The sequence below is a fragment of the Mesoplodon densirostris genome, chromosome 4 (assembly GCF_025265405.1).
Source record: "Mesoplodon densirostris isolate mMesDen1 chromosome 4, mMesDen1 primary haplotype, whole genome shotgun sequence".
Lineage (NCBI taxonomy): Eukaryota > Metazoa > Chordata > Mammalia > Artiodactyla > Ziphiidae > Mesoplodon > Mesoplodon densirostris.
The window spans coordinates 114,453,941-114,475,743 of record NC_082664.1 but is presented as its reverse complement, the minus strand read 5'-3'; positions in this window follow the sequence as shown (position 1 = coordinate 114,475,743).

The window sequence follows — 21,803 nt, the reverse complement described above, 5'->3', positions numbered from 1 at the left end:
TTGCCAGTAGGGCTAAGTTTATAGGAAACCACCAATTTCCTCTTTGAAAGAAGCCATGAGCCACAAAAATCTCCAGTTTAACTGACCCATTGCCCCCAAGTATGAAGGTGCTTCATGAAGGAGGCGTGTACCTGGAGTGCAGGGGAGATGCCCTTGGTCTTAGGAAGCCCAGCCCCTGCTGCAGTTTCAAGGAGCTGCCCCTCTGGACCCAGACACATAGCCTTGCCCGAAGGGCTGGCTGTATAGGAAAACAACAGTTTCCTCTTTCAATGAAGTTATGAAACATAGCAGACTCCAGAATAGATGACACACTTGCACCCAGCTGTGGAAGCGACTCATCAATGAGGTGTGAACATGGAGTGCAAGAGAGATGCCCTTGGTCTTAGGAGGCCAAGCCCCTGCTGCTGTTCTCAGGAGCTGCCCCTCTGGACCCGGACACATAGCCTTGCCCGAAGGGCTGGCTCTATAGGAAACCACCCAATTCCTCTTTCAATGGAGTTGTGAAATAGAGCACACTCCAAAATAGCTGTCCCTCTTGCAGCCACTTGTGGAAGCGACTCATTAATGAGGCGTGAACATGGAGTGCAGGACACATGCCCTTGGTCTTATGAGGCAAATACCATGCTGCTGTTCTCAGTAACTGCCCCTCTGGGCCCAGACCCATAGCCTTGCCCGAAGGGTTGGGTGTATAGGAAACCACCAATTTCCTCTTTCAATGAAGCCATGGGCCAGTGAAGTCTCCAGCTTAGCTGACCCTCTTGCACCCACTTACAAAGGCGCTTCATGAAGGAGGCGGAAAATGGAGTGCAGGAGAGATGCCCTTGGTCTTAGGAGGCCCAGGCCCTGCTGCTTTTCTCAGGAGCTGCCCCTCTGGACCCAGACCCATAGCCAAGCCCGAAGGGCTGGCTCTATAGGAAACCACCAAATTCCTCTTTCAATGGAGTTATGAAATAGAGCAGACTCCAGAATAGCTGTCCCTCTTGCACCCACCTGTGGATGTGACTCATCAATGAGGAGTGAACATGGAGTGCAGGACAGATGCTCTTGTACTTAGGAGGCCCAGACCATGTTGATGTTCTCAAGAGCTGCCCCTCTGGTACCAGAACTCTATCCTTTCCCTAAGGCATGGGTGTATAGGAAACCAGTAATTTCCTCCTTCAATGAAGCCATGAGCCACACAAGACTCCAGTTTATCTGACTCTCTTCAACGTACCTTTGGAGGCATTTCATGAAAGAAGCGTGAACATGTAGTGCAGAAGAGAAGCCCTTGGTCTTATGAGGCACATCCCCTGCTGCTGTTCGCAGGAGCTGCCCCTCTGTACCCAGAACCATAGTCTTGCCCGAAGGACTGGCTGTATAGGAAACCACCAATTTCCTCTTTCAATGAAGTTATGAAACATAGCAGACTCCAGAATAGATGACGCACTTGCACCCACCTGTGGAAGCGACTCATCAATGAGGTGAGAACATGGAGTGCAGGAGATGCCCTTGGTCTTAGGAGGCCCAGGCCCTCCTGCTGTTCTCAGGGGCTGCCCATCTGGACACAGACCCATAGCCTGGCCCAAACGGCTGGGTGTATAGGATACCACCAATTTCCTCTTTGAATGAAGCCATGGGCCAGACAAGACTCCAGTATATCTGACCCTCTTGAACCCACCCATTGGGGCATTTCATGAAAGAAGTATGAACATGGAGTGCAGGAGATATGCCCTTGGTCATAAGAGACCCATACCCTGCTGCTGTTCTCAGGAGCTGCCCCTCTGGAGCGAGACCCATAGCCTTGCCCGAAGGACTGGCTGTATAGGAAACCACCAATTTCCACTTTCAATGAAGTGATGAATGACAGAAGACTCCAGGATAGCTGACCTATTTGCACCCACCTGTGGAAGCAACTCATCAATGAGGCATGAACATGGAGTGCAGGACAGATGGCCTTGGTCTTAGGAGGCCAATACCATGCTGCTGTTCCCAGTAACTGCCCCTCTGTGCCCAGACCCATAGCCTTTCCCGAAGGGTTGTGTGGATAGGAAACCACCAATTTCCTCTTTCAATGAAGCCATGAGCCAGTGAAGACTCCAGCTTAGCTGACCCTCTTGCATCCTCCTATGAAGGCACTTCATGAAGGAGGCGAGAAAATGGAGTGCAGGAGAGATGCCCTTGGACTTAGGAGGCCCAGCGCCTGCTGCTGTTCTCAGGAGCTGCCCATCTGGACCCAGACTGATAGCCTTGCTCGAAGGGCTGGCTCTATAGGAAACCACCAAATTCCTCTTTCAATGGAGTTATGAAATAGAGCAGACTCCAGAATAGTGCTCCCTCTTGCACCCACCTATGGATGTGATTCATCATTGAGGCTTGAACATGGAGTGCAGCACAGATGCCGTTGTTCTTCGGAGGCCCAGACCATGCTGATGTTCTCAAGACCTGCCCCTCTGGTCCCAGAACCATATCCTTTCCCTAAGGCCTGGGTGTATAGGAAACCAGTAATTTCCTCCTTCAATGAAGCCATGAGCCACACAAGACTCCAGTTTATCTGAAACTCTTGAACGTACCTATGGAGGCATTTCATGAAAGAGGCATGAACATGGAGTGAAGGACAGAAGCACTTGGTATTATGAGGCCTATCCATTGCTGCCATTTGCAGGAGCTGCCCCTCTGAACCCAGATCCCTAGTCTTGCCCGAAGGGCTGGCTGTATAGGAAACCACCAATTTCCTCTTTCAATGAAGTTATGAAACATAGCAGACTCCAGAATACATGACGCCCTTGAACCCACCTGTGGAAGCGACTCATCAATGACGTGTGAACATGGAGTGCAAGAGAGATGCCCTTGGTCTAAGGAGACCCAGCCCCTGATGCTGTTCTCAGGAGCTGACCCTCTGGACCCAGACCCATAGCCTTGCCCGAAGGGCTGGCTCTATAGGAAACCACCCAATTCATCTTTCAATGGAGTTGTGAAATACAGCACTCTCCAGAATAGCTGTCCCTCTTGCACCCACCTGTGGAAATGACTCATCAATGAGGCGTGAAAATGGAGTGCAAGAGATGCCTTTGGTCTTAGGAGGCCCAGACACTGCTCCTGTTCTCTGGAGCTGCCCCTCTGGACACAGATCCATAACCTTGCCCAAAGGGCTGTGTGTATAGGAAACCACCAATTTCCTCTTTGAATGAAGCCATGAGCCACACAAGACTCCAGTTTACCTGACGCTCTTGAGCCCACCTATGGTGGCATTTCATGAAAGAAGCATGAACATGGAGTGTAGGGGATATGCCCTTGGTCTTAAGAGACCCATACCCCGCTGCTGTTCTCAGGATCTGTCCCTCTGGACCCAGATCCATAGCCTTTCACGAAGGACTCACTGTATAGGAAACCACCAATTTCCACTTTCAATGAAGCTATGAATGACAGAAGACTCCTGAATTGCTTACCCACTTGCCCCCACCTGTGGAAGCGACTCATCAATGAGGCGTGAACGTGGAGTGCAGGACAGATGGCCTTGGTCTTAGGAGGCCAATACCATGCTGCTGTTCTCAGTAACTGCCCCTCTGGGCCCAGACCCATAGGCTTGCCCGAAGGGCAGGGTGTATAGGAAACCACCAATTTCTCTTTCAATGAAGCCATGAGCCAGTGAAGACTCCAGTTTAGCTGAAACTCTTGCACCTACCTATGAAGGCGCTTCATGAAGGAGGCGAGAAAATGGAGTGCAGGAGAGATATCCTTGGTCTTAGGAGGCCCAGACTATGCTGATGCTCTCAGGAGCAGCCCCTCTCGGTCCAGATACCTTGCATTGCCCAAAAGCCTGGGTGTATAGGCATCCACCAATTTCCTCTTCGAATGAAGCCATGAGCCACACAAGGCGTCCATTTATCTGACCCTGTTGAACTCACCTATGAAGGCATTTGTTGAAGGAGGCGTGAACATGGAGTGCCGGAGCGATGCCCTTGGTCTTAGGAGGCCCATCCCCTGCTGCTGTTCTCAGGAGCTGCCCCTCTGGACCCAGAACCATAGCCTTGCCCAAAGGGCAGGCTCTATAGGAAACCACCAATTTCCTCTTTCAATGGAGTTATGAAATAGAGCAGACTCCAGAATAGCTGACCCTCTTGCACCCACTTGTGGAAGCGACTCTTCAATGAGGCATATAAATGGAGTGCAGGAGATGCCCTTGGTCTTATGAGGCCCAGACACTGCTGCAGTTCTCAGGAGCTACCCCTCTGGACTCAGACCCATAGCCTTGCCAGTAGGGCTAAGTTTATAGGAAACCACCAATTTCCTCTTTGAAAGAAGCCATGAGCCACAAAAATCTGCAGCTTAACTGACCCATTGCCCCCAAGTATGAAGGTGCTTCATGAAGGAGGCGTGTACCTGGAGTGCAGGGGAGATGCCCGTGGTCTTAGGAAGCCCAGCCCCTGCTGCAGTTTCAAGGAGTTGTCCCTCTGGACCCAGACCCATAGCCTTGCCCGAAGGGCTGGCTGTATAGGAAAACAACAATTTCCTCTTTCAATGAAGTTATGAAACATAGCAGACTCCAGAAGAGATGATGCACTTGCACCCACGTGTGGAAGCGACAAATCAATGAGGTGTGAACATGGAGTGCAAGAGAGATGCCCTTGGTCTTAGGAGGCCAAGAACCTGCTGCTGTTCTCAGGAGCTGACCCTCTGGACCCAGACCCATAGCCTTGCCCGAAGGGCTGGCTCTATAGGAAACCACCCAATTCATCTTTCAATGGAGTTGTGAAATACAGCAGTCTCCAGAATAGCTGTCCCTCTTGCACCCACCTCTGGAAACGACTAATCAATGAGGCGTGAAAATGGAGTGCAAGAGATGCCTTTGGTCTTAGGAGGCCCAGACACTGCTCCTGTTCCCTGGAGCTGCCCCTCTGGACACAGATCCATAACCTTGCCCAAAGGGCTGTGTGTATAGGAAAGCACCAATTTCCTCTTTGAATGAAGCCATGAGCCACACAAGACTCCAGTTTACCTGACCTTCTTGAACCCACCTATGGTGGCATTTCATGAAAGAAGCATGAACATGGAGTGTAGGAGATATGCCCTTGGTCTTAAGAGACCCATACCCTGCTACTGTTCTCAGGATCTTTCCCTCTGGACCCAGATCCATAGCTTTTCACGAAGGACTCGCTGTATAGGAAACCACCAATTTCCACTTTCAATGAAGCTATGAATGACAGAAGACTCCTGAATAGCTGACCCACTTGTACCCACCTGTGGAAGCGACTCATCAATGAGGCGTGAACATGGAGTGCAGGACAGAGGACCTTGGTCTAAGGAGGCCAATACCATGCTGCTGTTCTCAGTAACTGCCCCTCTGGGCCCAGACCCGTAGGCTTGCCCGAAGGGCTGGGTGTATAGGAAACCACCAATTTCCTCTTTCAATGAAGCCATGAGCCAGTGAAGAGTCCAGTTTCGCTGCACCTCTTGCACCCACTTACGAAGGCGCTTCATGAAGGAGGTGAGATAATGGAGTGCAGGAGAGATGCCCTTGGTCTTAGGGGGCCCAGACAATGATGATATTCTCAGGCGCTGTCCCTCTGGGTCCAGACCCCTAGCATTGCCCTAAAGGGTGGGTGTATAGCAATCCACCAATTTCCTCTTCAAATGAAGCCATGAGCCACACAAGGCTTCAGTTTTTCTGACCGTCTTGAACTCAACTATGAAGGCTTTTGTTGAAGAAGGCATGAACATGGAGTGCTGGAGAGATGCACCTGGTCTTAAGAGGCCCATTCCCTGCTGCTGTTATCAGGAGCTGCCCCTCTGGACCCAGAACCATAGCCTTGCCCAAAGCGCAGGCTCTATAGGAAACCACAAATTTCCTCTTTAAAATGAGTTATGAAAGAGAGCAGACACAAGAATACCTGACCCTCTAGCACCCACTTGTGGAAGCGACTCATCAATGAGGCATTAAAATGGAGTGCAGGAGCTGCACTTAGTCTTATGAGGCCCAGACACAGCTGCATTTCTCAGGAGCAACCACTCTGGACCCAGACCGATAGCCTTGACAGAAGGGCTAGGTTTATATGAAACCACCAATTTCCTCTTTGAAAGAAGCCATGAGCCACAGAAAACTCCCGTTTAACTGATCCATTTCCCCAACTATGAAGGTGCTTCATGAAGAAGGCGTGTACATGGAGTGAAGGGGAGATGCCCTTGGACTTAGGAGGTCCAGCCCCTGCTGCTGTTCTCAGGATCTGTCCCTCTGGACCCAGATCCATAGCCTCTCACGAAGGATTCACTGTATAGGAAACCACCAATTTCCACTTTCAATGAAGCTATGAATGACAGAAGACTCCTGAATAGCTGACCCACTTGAACCCACCTGTGGAAGCGACTCATCAATGAGGAGTGAACATGGAGTGCAGGACAGATGGCTTTGGTCTTAGGAGGCCAATACCATGCTGCTGTTCTCAGTAACTGCCCCTCTGGGCCCAGACCCATAGCCTTGCCCAAAAGGCTGGGTGTATAGGAAACCACCAATTTCCTCTTTCAATGAAGCCATGAGCCAGTGAAGACTCCAGTTTAGCTGACCCTCTTGCACCCACCTACGAAGGCGCTTCATGAATGAGGTGAGAAAATGGAGTGCAGGACAGATGCTCTTGGTCTTAGGAGGCCCAGACCATGGTGATGCTCTCAGTAGCTGCCCCTCTGAGTCCAGACTGCTAGCATTGCCTGAAGGGCTGGGTGTATAGGAATCCAACAATTTCTCTTTCAATGAAGCCAGGAGTCAGTGAAGACTCCAGTTTAGCTGAAACTCTTGCACCTACCTACGAAGGCGCTTCATGAAGGAGGCGTGTACATGGAGTGCAGGGGAGATGCCCTTGGTCTTTGGAAGCCCAGCCCCTGCTGCAGTTTCAAGGAGCTGCCCCTCTGGACCCAGACCCAGAGCCTTGCCCGAAGGGCTGGCTGTATAGGAAAACAACAATTTCCTCTTCCAATGAAGTTATGAAACATAGCAGACTCCAAAATAGATGATGCACTTGCACCCACCTGTGGAAGCGACTCATCAATGAGGTGTGAACATGGAGTGCAGGAGAGATACCCTTGGACTTAGGAGGCCCAGCGCCTGCTGCTGTTCTCAGGAGCTGCCCCTCTGGACCCAGACCCATAGCCAAGCCCGAAGGGCTGGCTCTATAGGAAACCACCAAATTCCTCTTTCAATGGAGTTATGAAATAGAGCAGACTCCAGAATAGCAGTCCCTCTTGCACCCACCTATGGATGTGACTCATCATTGAGGCCTGAACATGGAGTGCAGGACAGATGCTGTTGTTCTTCGGAGGCCCAGACCATGCTGATGTTCTCAAGACCTGCCCCTCTGGTCCCAGAACCATATCCTTTCCCTAAGGCCTGGGTGTATAGGAAACCAGTAATTTCCTCCTTCAATGAAGCCATGAGCCACACAAGACTCCAGTTTATCTGAAACACTTGAACGTACCTATGGAGGCATTTCATGAAAGAGGCATGAACATGGAGTGAAGGACAGAAGCCCTTGGTATTATGAGGCCCATCACCTGCTGCCATTTGCAGGAGCTGCCCTTCGGAACCCAGACCCCTAGTCTTGCCCGAAGGGCTGGCTGTATAGGAAACCACCAATTTCCTCTTTCAATGAAGTTATGAAACATAGCAGACTCCAGAATACATGACGCACTTGAACCTACCTGTGGAAGCGACTCATCAATGACGTGTGAACATGGAGTGCAAGAGAGATGCCCTTGGTCTCAGGAGGCCCAGCCCCTGCTGCTGTTCTCAGGAGCTGCCCCTCTGGACCTGGACCCATAGCCTTGCCCGAAGGGCTGGCTGTATAGGACACACCAATTTCCTCTTTGAAAGAAGCCATGAGCCGCAAAAACTCCAGTTTAACTGACCCATTGCCCCCACCTATGAAGGTGCTTCATGAAGGAGGCGTGAACATGGAGTTCAGGAGAGATGCCCTTGGTCTGAGGACGCCCAGCCCCTGCTGCTGTTCTAAGGAGCTGACCCTCTGGACCCAGACCCATAGCCTTGCCCGAAGGCCTGGCTCTATAGGAAACCACCCAATTCATCTTTCAATGGAGTTGTGAAATACAGCAGTCTCCAGAATAGCTGTCCCTCTTGCACCCACCTGTGGAAATGACTCATCAATGAGGCGTGAAAATGGAGTGCAAGACATGCCTTTGGTCTTAGGAGGCCCAGACACTGCTCCTGTTCCCTGGAGCTGCCCCTCTGGACACAGATCCATAACCTTGCCCAAAGGGCTGTGTGTATAGGAAACCACCAATTTCCTCTTTGAATAAAGCCATGAGGCACACAAGGCTCCAGTTTACCTGACGCTCTTGAACCCACCTATGGTGGCATTTCATGAAAGAAGCATGAACATGGAGTGTAGGGGATATGCCCTTGGTCTTAAGAGACCCATACCCTGCTGCTGTTCTCAGGATCTGTCCCTCTGGACCCAGATCCATAGCCTTTCACGAAGGACTCGCTGTATAGGAAACCACCAATTTCCACTTTCAATGAAGCTATGAATGACAGAAGACTCCTGAATAGCTGACCCACTTGCACCCACCTATGGAAGCGACTCATCAATGAGGCGTGAACATGGAGTGCAGGACAGATGGCCTTGGTCTTAGGAAGCCAATACCATGCTGCTGTTCTCAGTAACTGCCCCTCTGGGCCCAGACCCATAGGCTTGCCCAAAGGGCAGGGTGTATAGGAAACCACCAATTTCTCTTTCAATGAAGCCATGAGCCAGTGAAGACTCCAGTTTAGCTGAAACACTTGCACCTACCTATGAAGGCGCTTCATGAAGGAGGCGAGAAAATGGAGTGCAGGAGAGATGCCCTTGGCCTTAGGAGGCCCAGACTATGCTGATGCTCTCAGGAGCTGCCCCTCTGGGTCCAGAACCCTTGCATTGCCCGAAAGCCTGGGTGTATAGGCATCCACCAATTTCCTCTTCGAATGAAGCCATGAGCCACACAAGGCTCCAGTTTATCTGACCCTGTTGAACTCACCTATGAAGGCATTTGTTGAAGGAGGCGTGAACATGGAGTGCCGGAGCGATGCCCTTGGTCTTAGGAGGCCCATCCCCTGCTGCTGTTCTCAGGAGCTGCCCCTCTGGACCCAGAACCATAGCCTTGCCCAAAGGGCAGGCTCTATAGGAAACCACCAATTTCCTCTTTCAATGGAGTTATGAAATAGAGCAGACTCCAGAATAGCTGACCCTCTTGCACCCACTTGTGGAAGCGACTCTTCAATGAGGCCTATAAATGGAGTGCAGGAGATGCCCTTGGTCTTATGAGGCCCAGACACTGCTGCAGTTCTCAGGAGCTACCCCTCTGGACTCAGACCCATAGCCTTGCCAGTAGGGCTAAGTTTATAGGAAACCACCAATTTCCTCTTTGAAAGAAGCCATGAGCCACAAAAATCTCCAGTTTAACTGACCCATTGCCCCCAAGTATGAAGGTGCTTCATGAAGGAGGCGTGTACCTGGAGTGCAGGGGAGATGCCCTTGGTCTTAGCAAGCCCAGCACCTGCTGCAGTTTCAAGGAGCTGCCCCTCTGGACCCAGACCCATCGCCTTGCCCGAAGGGCTGGCTGCATAGGAAAACAACAGTTTCCTCTTTCAATGAAGTTATGAAACATAGCAGACTCCAGAATAGATGACACACTTGCACCCAGCTGTGGAAGCGACTCATCAATGAGGTGTGAACATGGAGTGCAAGAGAGATGCCCTTGGTCTTAGGAGGCCTAGCCCCTGCTGCTGTTCTCAGGAGCTGCCCCTCTGGACCCGGACACATAGCCTTGCCCTAAGGGCTGGCTCTATAGGAAACCACCCAATTCCTCTTTCAATGGAGTTGTGAAATAGAGCACATTCCAAAATAGCTGTCCCTCTTGCAGCCACTTGTGGAAGCGACTCATCAATGAGGCATGAACATGGAGTGCAGGACACATGCCCTTGGTCTTATGAGGCAAATACCATGCTGCTGTTCTCAGTAACTGCCCCTCTGGGCCCAGACCCATAGCCTTGCCCGAAGGGTTGGGTGTATAGGAAACCACCAATTTCCTCTTTCAATGAAGCCATGAGCCAGTGAAGTCTCCAGCTTAGCTGACCCTCTTGCACCCACTTACGAAGGCGCTTCATGAAGGAGGCGAGAAAATGGAGTTCAGGAGAGATGCCCTTGGTCTTAGGAGGCCCAGCCCCTGCTGCCTTTCTCAGGAGCTGCCCCTCTGGACCCAGACCCATAGCCAAGCCCGAAGGGCTGGCTCTATAGGAAACCACCAAATTCCTCTTTCAATGGAGTTATGAAATAGAGCAGACTCCAGAATAGCTGTCCCTCTTGCACCCACCTGTGGATGTGACTCATCAATGAGGAGTGAACATGGAGTGCAGGACAGATGCTCTTGTACTTAGGAGGCCCAGACCATGTTGATGTTCTCAAGAGCTGCCCCTCTGGTACCAGAACTCTATCCTTTCCCTAAGGCATGGGTGTATAGGAAACCAGTAATTTCCTCCTTCAATGAAGCCATGAGCCACACAAGACTCCAGTTTATCTGACTCTCTTCAACGTACCTTTGGAGGCATTTCATGAAAGAAGCGTGAACATGTAGTGCAGAAGAGAAGCCCTTGGTCTTATGAGGCACATCCCCTGCTGCTGTTCGCAGGAGCTGCCCCTCTGTACCCAGAACCATAGTCTTGCCCGAAGGACTGGCTGTATAGGAAACCACCAATTTCCTCTTTCAATGAAGTTATGAAACATAGCAGACTCCAGAATAGATGACGCACTTGCACCCACCTGTGGAAGCGACTCATCAATGAGGTGAGAACATGGAGTGCAGGAGATGCCCTTGGTCTTAGGAGGCCCAGGCCCTCCTGCTGTTCTCAGGGGCTGCCCATCTGGACACAGACCCATAGCCTGGCCCAAACGGCTGGGTGTATAGGATACCACCAATTTCCTCTTTGAATGAAGCCATGGGCCAGACAAGACTCCAGTATATCTGACCCTCTTGAACCCACCCATTGGGGCATTTCATGAAAGAAGTATGAACATGGAGTGCAGGAGATATGCCCTTGGTCATAAGAGACCCATACCCTGCTGCTGTTCTCAGGAGCTGCCCCTCTGGAGCGAGACCCATAGCCTTGCCCGAAGGACTGGCTGTATAGGAAACCACCAATTTCCACTTTCAATGAAGTGATGAATGACAGAAGACTCCAGGATAGCTGACCTATTTGCACCCACCTGTGGAAGCAACTCATCAATGAGGCATGAACATGGAGTGCAGGACAGATGGCCTTGGTCTTAGGAGGCCAATACCATGCTGCTGTTCCCAGTAACTGCCCCTCTGTGCCCAGACCCATAGCCTTTCCCGAAGGGTTGTGTGGATAGGAAACCACCAATTTCCTCTTTCAATGAAGCCATGAGCCAGTGAAGACTCCAGCTTAGCTGACCCTCTTGCATCCTCCTATGAAGGCACTTCATGAAGGAGGCGAGAAAATGGAGTGCAGGAGAGATGCCCTTGGACTTAGGAGGCCCAGCGCCTGCTGCTGCTCTCAGGAGCTGCCCATCTGGACCCAGACTGATAGCCTTGCTCGAAGGGCTGGCTCTATAGGAAACCACCAAATTCCTCTTTCAATGGAGTTATGAAATAGAGCAGACTCCAGAATAGTGCTCCCTCTTGCACCCACCTATGGATGTGATTCATCATTGAGGCTTGAACATGGAGTGCAGCACAGATGCCGTTGTTCTTCGGAGGCCCAGACCATGCTGATGTTCTCAAGACCTGCCCCTCTGGTCCCAGAACCATATCCTTTCCCTAAGGCCTGGGTGTATAGGAAACCAGTAATTTCCTCCTTCAATGAAGCCATGAGCCACACAAGACTCCAGTTTATCTGAAACTCTTGAACGTACCTATGGAGGCATTTCATGAAAGAGGCATGAACATGGAGTGAAGGACAGAAGCACTTGGTATTATGAGGCCTATCCATTGCTGCCATTTGCAGGAGCTGCCCCTCTGAACCCAGATCCCTAGTCTTGCCCGAAGGGCTGGCTGTATAGGAAACCACCAATTTCCTCTTTCAATGAAGTTATGAAACATAGCAGACTCCAGAATACATGACGCCCTTGAACCCACCTGTGGAAGCGACTCATCAATGACGTGTGAACATGGAGTGCAAGAGAGATGCCCTTGGTCTAAGGAGACCCAGCCCCTGATGCTGTTCTCAGGAGCTGACCCTCTGGACCCAGACCCATAGCCTTGCCCGAAGGGCTGGCTCTATAGGAAACCACCCAATTCATCTTTCAATGGAGTTGTGAAATACAGCACTCTCCAGAATAGCTGTCCCTCTTGCACCCACCTGTGGAAACGACTCATCAATGAGGCGTGAAAATGGAGTGCAAGAGATGCCTTTGGTCTTAGGAGGCCCAGACACTGCTCCTGTTCTCTGGAGCTGCCCCTCTGGACACAGATCCATAACCTTGCCCAAAGGGCTGTGTGTATAGGAAACCACCAATTTCCTCTTTGAATGAAGCCATGAGCCACACAAGACTCCAGTTTACCTGATGCTCTTGAGCCCACCTATGCTGGCATTTCATGAAAGAAGCATGAACATGGAGTGTAGGGGATATGCCCTTGGTCTTAAGAGACCCATACCCCGCTGCTGTTCTCAGGATCTGTCCCTCTGGACCCAGATCCATAGCCTTTCACGAAGGACTCACTGTATAGGAAACCACCAATTTCCACTTTCAATGAAGCTATGAATGACAGAAGACTCCTGAATTGCTTACCCACTTGCCCCCACCTGTGGAAGCGACTCATCAATGAGGCGTGAACGTGGAGTGCAGGACACATGGCCTTGGTCTTAGGAGGCCAATACCATGCTGCTGTTCTCAGTAACTGCCCCTCTGGGCCCAGACCCATAGGCTTGCCCGAAGGGCAGGGTGTATAGGAAACCACCAATTTCTCTTTCAATGAAGCCATGAGCCAGTGAAGACTCCAGTTTAGCTGAAACTCTTGCACCTACCTATGAAGGCGCTTCATGAAGGAGGCGAGAAAATGGAGTGCAGGAGAGATATCCTTGGTCTTAGGAGGCCCAGACTATGCTGATGCTCTCAGGAGCAGCCCCTCTCGGTCCAGATACCTTGCATTGCCCAAAAGCCTGGGTGTATAGGCATCCACCAATTTCCTCTTCGAATGAAGCCATGAGCCACACAAGGCGCCCGTTTATCTCACCCTGTTGAACTCACCTATGAAGGCATTTGTTGAAGGAGGCGTGAACATGGAGTGCCGGAGCGATGCCCTTGGTCTTAGGAGGCCCATCCCCTGCTGCTGTTCTCAGAAGCTGCCCCTCTGGACCCAGAACCATAGCCTTGCCCAAAGGGCAGGCTCTATAGGAAACCACCAATTTCCTCTTTCAATGGAGTTATGAAATAGAGCCGACTCCAGAATAGCTGACCCTCTTGCACCCATTTGTGGAAGCGACTCTTCAATGAGGCATATAACTGGAGTGCAGGAGATGCCCTTGGTCTTATGAGGCCCAGACACTGCTGCAGTTCTCAGGAGCTACCCCTCTGGACTCAGACCCATAGCCTTGACAGTAGGGCTAAGTTTATAGGAAACCACCAATTTCCTCTTTGAAAGAAGCCATGAGCCACAAAAATCTGCAGCTTAACTGACCCATTGCCCCCAAGTATGAAGGTGCTTCATGAAGGAGGCGTGTACCTGGAGTGCAGGGGAGATGCCCGTGGTCTTAGGAAGCCCAGCCCCTGCTGCAGTTTCAAGGAGCTGCCCCTCTGGACCCAGACCCATAGCCTTGCCCGAAGGGCTGGCTGTATAGGAAAACAACAATTTCCTCTTTCAATGAAGTTATGAAACATAGCAGACTCCAGAAGAGATGATGCACTTGCACCCACCTGTGGAAGCGACAAATCAATGACGTGTGAACATGGAGTGCAAGAGAGATGCCCTTGGTCTTAGGAGGCCAAGAACCTGCTGCTGTTCTCAGGAGCTGACCCTCTGGACCCAGACCCATAGCCTTGCCCGAAGGGCTGGCTCTATAGGAAACCACCCAATTCATCTTTCAATGGAGTTGTGAAATACAGCAGTCTCCAGAATAGCTGTCCCTCTTGCACCCACCTCTGGAAACGACTAATCAATGAGGCGTGAAAATGGAGTGCAAGAGATGCCTTTGGTCTTAGGATGCCCAGACACTGCTCCTGTTCCCTGGAGCTGCCCCTCTGGACACAGATCCATAACCTTGCCCAAAGGGCTGTGTGTATAGGAAAGCACCAATTTCCTCTTTGAATGAAGCCATGAACCACACAAGACTCCAGTTTACCTGACCTTCTTGAACCCACCTATGGTGGCATTTCATGAAAGAAGCATGAACATGGAGTGTAGGAGATATGCCCTTGGTCTTAAGAGACCCATACCCTGCTACTGTTCTCAGGATCTTTCCCTCTGGACCCAGATCCATAGCTTTTCACGAAGGACTCGCTGTATAGGAAACCACCAATTTCCACTTTCAATGAAGCTATGAATGACAGAAGACTCCTGAATAGCTGACCCACTTGTACCCACCTGTGGAAGCGACTCATCAATGAGGCGTGAACATGGAGTGCAGGACAGAGGACCTTGGTCTTAGGAGGCCAATATCATGCTGCTGTTCTCAGTAACTGCCCCTCTGGGCCCAGACCCGTAAGCTTGCCCGAAGGGCTGGGTGTATAGGAAACCACCAATTTCCTCTTTCAATGAAGCCATGAGCCAGTGAAGAGTCCAGTTTCGCTGCACCTCTTGCACCCACTTACGAAGGCGCTTCATGAAGGAGGTGAGATAATGGAGTGCAGGAGAGATGCCCTTGGTCTTAGGGGGCCCAGACTATGATGATGTTCTCAGGCGCTGTCCCTCTGGGTCCAGACCCCTAGCATTGCCCTAAAGGGTGGGTGTATAGCAATCCACCAATTTCCTCTTCAAATGAAGCCATGAGCCACACAAGGCTTCAGTTTTTCTGACCATCTTGAACTCAACTATGAAGGCTTTTGTTGAAGAAGGCATGAACATGGAGTGCTGGAGAGATGCACCTGGTCTTAAGAGGCCCATTCCCTGCTGCTGTTCTCAGGAGCTGCCCCTCTGGACCCAGAACCATAGCCTTGCCCAAAGCGCAGGCTCTATAGGAAACCACAAATTTCCTCTTTAAAATGAGTTATGAAATAGAGCAGACACAAGAATACCTGACCCTCTAGAACCCACTTGTGGAAGCGACTCATCAATGAGGCATTAAAATGGAGTGAAGGAGATGCACTTAGTCTTATGAGGCCCAGACACAGCTGCATTTCTCAGGAGCAACCACTCTGGACCCAGACCGATAGCCTTGACAGAAGGGCTAGGTTTATATGAAACCACCAATTTCCTCTTTGAAAGAAGCCATGAGCCACAGAAAACTCCCGTTTAACTGATCCATTTCCCCAACTATGAAGGTGCTTCATGAAGAAGGCGTGTACATGGAGTGAAGGGGAGATGCCCTTGGACTTAGGAGGTCCAGCCCCTGCTGCTGTTCTCAGGATCTGTCCCTCTGGACCCAGATCCATAGCCTCTCACGAAGGATTCACTGTATAGGAAACCACCAATTTCCACTTTCAATGAAGCTATGAATGACAGAAGACTCCTGAATAGCTGACCCACTTGAACCCACCTGTGGAAGCGACTCATCAATGAGGAGTGAACATGGAGTGCAGGACAGATGGCTTTGGTCTTAGGAGGCCAATACCATGCTGCTGTTCTCAGTAACTGCCCCTCTGGGCCCAGACCCATAGCCTTGCCCAAAAGGCTGGGTGTATAGGAAACCACCAATTTCCTCTTTCAATGAAGCCATGAGCCAGTGAAGACTCCAGTTTAGCTGACCCTCTTGCACCCACCTACGAAGGCGCTTCATGAATGAGGTGAGAAAATGGAGTGCAGGACAGATGCTCTTGGTCTTAGGAGGCCCAGACCATGGTGATGCTCTCAGTAGCTGCCCCTCTGAGTCCAGACTGCTAGCATTGCCTGAAGGGCTGGGTGTATAGGAATCCAACAATTTCTCTTTCAATGAAGCCAGGAGTCAGTGAAGACTCCAGTTTAGCTGAAACTCTTGCACCTACCTACGAAGGCGCTTCATGAAGGAGGCGTGTACATGGAGTGCAGGGGAGATGCCCTTGGTCTTTGGAAGCCCAGCCCCTGCTACAGTTTCAAGGAGCTGCCCCTCTGGACCCAGACCCAGAGCCTTGCCCGAAGGGCTGGCTGTATAGGAAAACAACAATTTCCTCTTCCAATGAAGTTATGAAACATAGCAGACTCCAGAATAGATGATGCACTTGCACCCACCTGTGGAAGCGACTCATCAATGAGGTGTGAACATGGAGTGCAGGAGAGATACCCTTGGACTTAGGAGGCCCAGCGCCTGCTGCTGTTCTCAGGAGCTGCCCCTCTGGACCCAGACCCATAGCCAAGCCCGAAAGGCTGGCTCTATAGGAAACCACCAAATTCCTCTTTCAATGGAGTTATGAAATAGAGCAGACTCCAGAATAGCAGTCCCTCTTGCACCCACCTATGGATGTGACTCATCATTGAGGCCTGAACATGGAGTGCAGGACAGATGCTGTTGTTCTTCGGAGGCCCAGACCATGCTGATGTTCTCAAGACCTGCCCCTCTGGTCCCAGAACCATATCCTTTCCCTAAGGCCTGGGTGTATAGGAAACCAGTAATTTCCTCCTTCAATGAAGCCATGAGCCACACAAGACTCCAGTTTATCTGAAACACTTGAACGTACCTATGGAGGCATTTCATGAAAGAGGCATGAACATGGAGTGAAGGACAGAAGCCCTTGGTATTATGAGGCCCATCACCTGCTGCCATTTGCAGGAGCTGCCCTTCGGAACCCAGACCCCTAGTCTTGCCCGAAGGGCTGGCTGTATAGGAAACCACCAATTTCCTCTTTCAATGAAGTTATGAAACATAGCAGACTCCAGAATACATGATGCACTTGAACCTACCTGTGGAAGCGACTCATCAATGACGTGTGAACATGGAGTGCAAGAGAGATGCCCTTGGTCTCAGGAGGCCCAGCCCCTGCTGCTGTTCTCAGGAGCTGCCCCTCTGGACCTGGACCCATAGCCTTGCCCGAAGGGCTGGCTGTATAGGACACACCAATTTCCTCTTTGAAAGAAGCCATGAGCCGCAAAAACTCCAGTTTAACTGACCCATTGCCCCCACCTATGAAGGTGCTTCATGAAGGAGGCGTGAACATGGAGGTCAGGAGAGATGCCCTTGGTCTGAGGACGCCCAGCCCCTGCTGCTGTTCTAAGGAGCTGACCCTCTGGACCCAGACCCATAGCCTTGCCCGAAGGCCTGGCTCTATAGGAAACCACCCAATTCATCTTTCAATGGAGTTGTGAAATACAGCACTCTCCAGAATAGCTGTCCCTCTTGCACCCACCTGTGGAAACGACTCATCAATGAGGCGTGAAAATGGAGTGCAAGACATGCCTTTGGTCTTAGGAGGCCCAGACACTGCTCCTGTTCCCTGGAGCTGCCCCTCTGGACACAGATCCATAACCTTGCCCAAAGGGCTGTGTGTATAGGAAACCACCAATTTCCTCTTTGAATAAAGCCATGAGGCACACAAGGCTCCAGTTTACCTGACGCTCTTGAACCCACCTATGGTGGCATTTCATGAAAGAAGCATGAACATGGAGTGTAGGGGATATGCCCTTGGTCTTAAGAGACCCATACCCTGCTGCTGTTCTCAGGATCTGTCCCTCTGGACACAGATCCATAGCCTTTCACGAAGGACTCGCTGTATAGGAAACCACCAATTTCCACTTTCAATGAAGCTATGAATGACAGAAGACTCCTGAATAGCTGACCCACTTGCACCCACCTATGGAAGCGACTCATCAATGAGGCGTGAACATGGAGTGCAGGACAGATGGCCTTGGTCTTAGGAGGCCAATACCATGCTGCTGTTCTCAGTAACTGCCACTCTGGGCCCAGACCCATAGGCTTGCCCGAAGGGCAGGGTGTATAGGAAACCACCAATTTCTCTTTCAATGAAGCCATGAGCCAGTGAAGACTCCAGTTTAGCTGAAACTCTTGCACCTACCTATGAAGGCGCTTCATGAAGGAGGCGAGAAAATGGAGTGCAGGAGAGATGCCCTTGGCCTTAGGAGGCCCAGACTATGCTGATGCTCTCAGGAGCTGCCCCTCTGGGTCCAGATCCCTTGCATTGCCCGAAAGCCTGTGTGTATAGGCATCCACCAATTTCCTCTTCGAATGAAGCCATGAGCCACACAAGGCTCCAGTTTATCTGACCCTGTTGAACTCACCTATGAAGGCATTTGTTGAAGGAGGCGTGAACATGGAGTGCCGGAGCGATGCCCTTGGTCTTAGGAGGCCCATCCCCTGCTGCTGTTCTCAGGAGCTGCCCCTCTGGACCCAGAACCATAGCCTTGCCCAAAGGGCAGGCTCTATAGGAAACCACCAATTTCCTCTTTCAATGGAGTTATGAAATAGAGCAGACTCCAGAATAGCTGACCCTCTTGCACCCACTTGTGGAAGCGACTCTTCAATGAGGCATATAAATTGAGTGCAGGAGATGCCCTTGGTCTTATGAGGCCCAGACACTGCTGCAGTTCTCAGGAGCTACCCCTCTGGACTCAGACCCATAGCCTTGCCAGTAGGGCTAAGTTTATAGGAAACCACCAATTTCCTCTTTGAAAGAAGCCATGAGCCACAAAAATCTCCAGTTTAACTGACCCATTGCCCCCAAGTATGAAGGTGCTTCATGAAGGAGGCGTGTACCTGGAGTGCAGGGGAGATGTCCTTGGTCTTAGCAAGCCCAGCACCTGCTGAAGTTTCAAGGAGCTGCCTCTCTGGACCCAGACCCATCGCCTTGCCCGAAGGGCTGGCTGCATAGGAAAACAACAGTTTCCTCTTTCAATGAAGTTATGAAACATAGCAGACTCCAGAATAGATGACACACTTGCACCCAGCTGTGGAAGCGACTCATCAATGAGGTGTGAACATGGAGTGCAAGAGAGATGCCCTTGGTCTTAGGAGGCCTAGCCCCTGCTGCTGTTCTCAGGAGCTGCCCCTCTGGACCGGGACACATAGCCTTGCCCGAAGGGCTGGCTCTATAGGAAACCACCCAATTCCTCTTTCAATGGAGTTGTGAAATAGAGCACATTCCAAAATAGCTGTCCCTCTTGCAGCCACTTGTGGAAGCGACTCATCAATGAGGCATGAACATGGAGTGCAGGACACATGCCCTTGGTCTTATGAGGCCAATACCATGCTGCTGTTCTCAGTAACTGCCCCTCTGGGCCCAGACCCATAGCCTTGCCCGAAGGGTTGGGTGTATAGGAAACCACCAATTTCCTCTTTCAATGAAGCCATGGGCCAGTGAAGTCTCCAGCTTAGCTGACCCTCTTGCACCCACTTACGAAGGCGCTTCATGAAGGAGGCGAGAAAATGGAGTTCAGGAGAGATGCCCTTGGTCTTAGGAGGCCCAGCCCCTGCTGCCTTTCTCAGGAGCTGCCCCTCTGGACCCAGACCCATAGCCAAGCCCGAAGGGCTGGCTCTATAGGAAACCACCAAATTCCTCTTTCAATGGAGTTATGAAATAGAGCAGACTCCAGAATAGCTGTCCCTCTTGCACCCACCTGTGGATGTGACTCATCAATGAGGAGTGAACATGGAGTGCAGGACAGATGCTCTTGTACTTAGGAGGCCCAGACCATGTTGATGTTCTCAAGAGCTGCCCCTCTGGTACCAGAACTCTATCCTTTCCCTAAGGCATGGGTGTATAGGAAACCAGTAATTTCCTCCTTCAATGAAGCCATGAGCCACACAAGACTCCAGTTTATCTGACTCTCTTCAACGTACCTTTGGAGGCATTTCATGAAAGAAGCGTGAACATGTAGTGCAGAAGAGAAGCCCTTGGTCTTATGAGGCACATCCCCTGCTGCTGTTCGCAGGAGCTGCCCCTCTGTACCCAGAACCATAGTCTTGCCCGAAGGACTGGCTGTATAGGAAACCACCAATTTCCTCTTTCAATGAAGTTATGAAACATAGCAGACTCCAGAATAGATGACGCACTTGCACCCACCTGTGGAAGCGACTCATCAATGAGGTGAGAACATGGAGTGCAGGAGATGCCCTTGGTCTTAGGAGGCCCAGGCCCTCCTGCTGTTCTTAGGGGCTGCCCATCTGGACACAGACCCATAGCCTGGCCCAAACGGCTGGGTGTATAGGATACCACCAATTTCCTCTTTGAATGAAGCCATGGGCCAGACAAGACTCCAGTATATCTGACCCTCTTGAACCCACCCATTGGGGCATTTCATGAAAGAAGTATGAACATGGAGTGCAGGAGATATGCCCTTGGTCATAAGAGACCCATACCCTGCTGCTGTTCTCAGGAGCTGCCCCTCTGGAGCGAGACCCATAGCCTTGCCCGAAGGACTGGCTGTATAGGAAACCACCAATTTCCACTTTCAATGAAGTGATGAATGACAGAAGACTCCAGAATAGCTGACCTATTTGCACCCACCTGTGGAAGCAACTCATCAATGAGGCATGAACATGGAGTGCAGGACAGATGGCCTTGGTCTTAGGAGGCCAATACCATGCTGCTGTTCCCAGTAACTGCCCCTCTGTGCCCAGACCCATAGCCTTTCCCGAAGGGTTGTGTGGATAGGAAACCACCAATTTCCTCTTTCAATGAAGCCATGAGCCAGTGAAGACTCCAGCTTAGCTGACCCTCTTGCATCCTCCTATGAAGGCACTTCATGAAGGAGGCGAGAAAATGGAGTGCAGGAGAGATGCCCTTGGACTTAGGAGGCCCAGCGCCTGCTGCTGTTCTCAGGAGCTGCCCATCTGGACCCAGACTGATAGCCTTGCTCGAAGGGCTGGCTCTATAGGAAACCACCAAATTCCTCTTTCAATGGAGTTATGAAATAGAGCAGACTCCAGAATAGTGCTCCCTCTTGCACCCACCTATGGATGTGATTCATCATTGAGGCTTGAACATGGAGTGCAGCACAGATGCCGTTGTTCTTCGGAGGCCCAGACCATGCTGATGTTCTCAAGACATGCCCCTCTGGTCCCAGAACCATATCCTTTCCCTAAGGCCTGGGTGTATAGGAAACCAGTAATTTCCTCCTTCAATGAAGCCATGAGCCACACAAGACTCCAGTTTATCTGAAACTCTTGAACGTACCTATGGAGGCGTTTCATGAAAGAGGCATGAACATGGAGTGAAGGACAGAAGCACTTGGTATTATGAGGCCTTTCCATTGCTGCCATTTGCAGGAGCTGCCCCTCTGAACCCAGATCCCTAGTCTTGCCCGAAGGGCTGGCTGTATAGGAAACCACCAATTTCCTCTTTCAATGAAGTTATGAAACATAGCAGACTCCAGAATACATGACGCCCTTGAACCCACCTGTGGAAGCGACTCATCAATGACGTGTGAACATGGAGTGCAAGAGAGATGCCCTTGGTCTAAGGAGACCCAGCCCCTGATGCTGTTCTCAGGAGCTGACCCTCTGGACCCAGACCCATAGCCTTGCCCGAAGGCCTGGCTCTATAGGAAACCACCCAATTCATCTTTCAATGGAGTTGTGAAATACAGCACTCTCCAGAATAGCTGTCCCTCTTGCACCCACCTGTGGAAACGACTCATCAATGAGGCGTGAAAATGGAGTGCAAGAGATGCCTTTGGTCTTAGGAGGCCCAGACACTGCTCCTGTTCTCTGGAGCTGCCCCTCTGGACACAGATCCATAACCTTG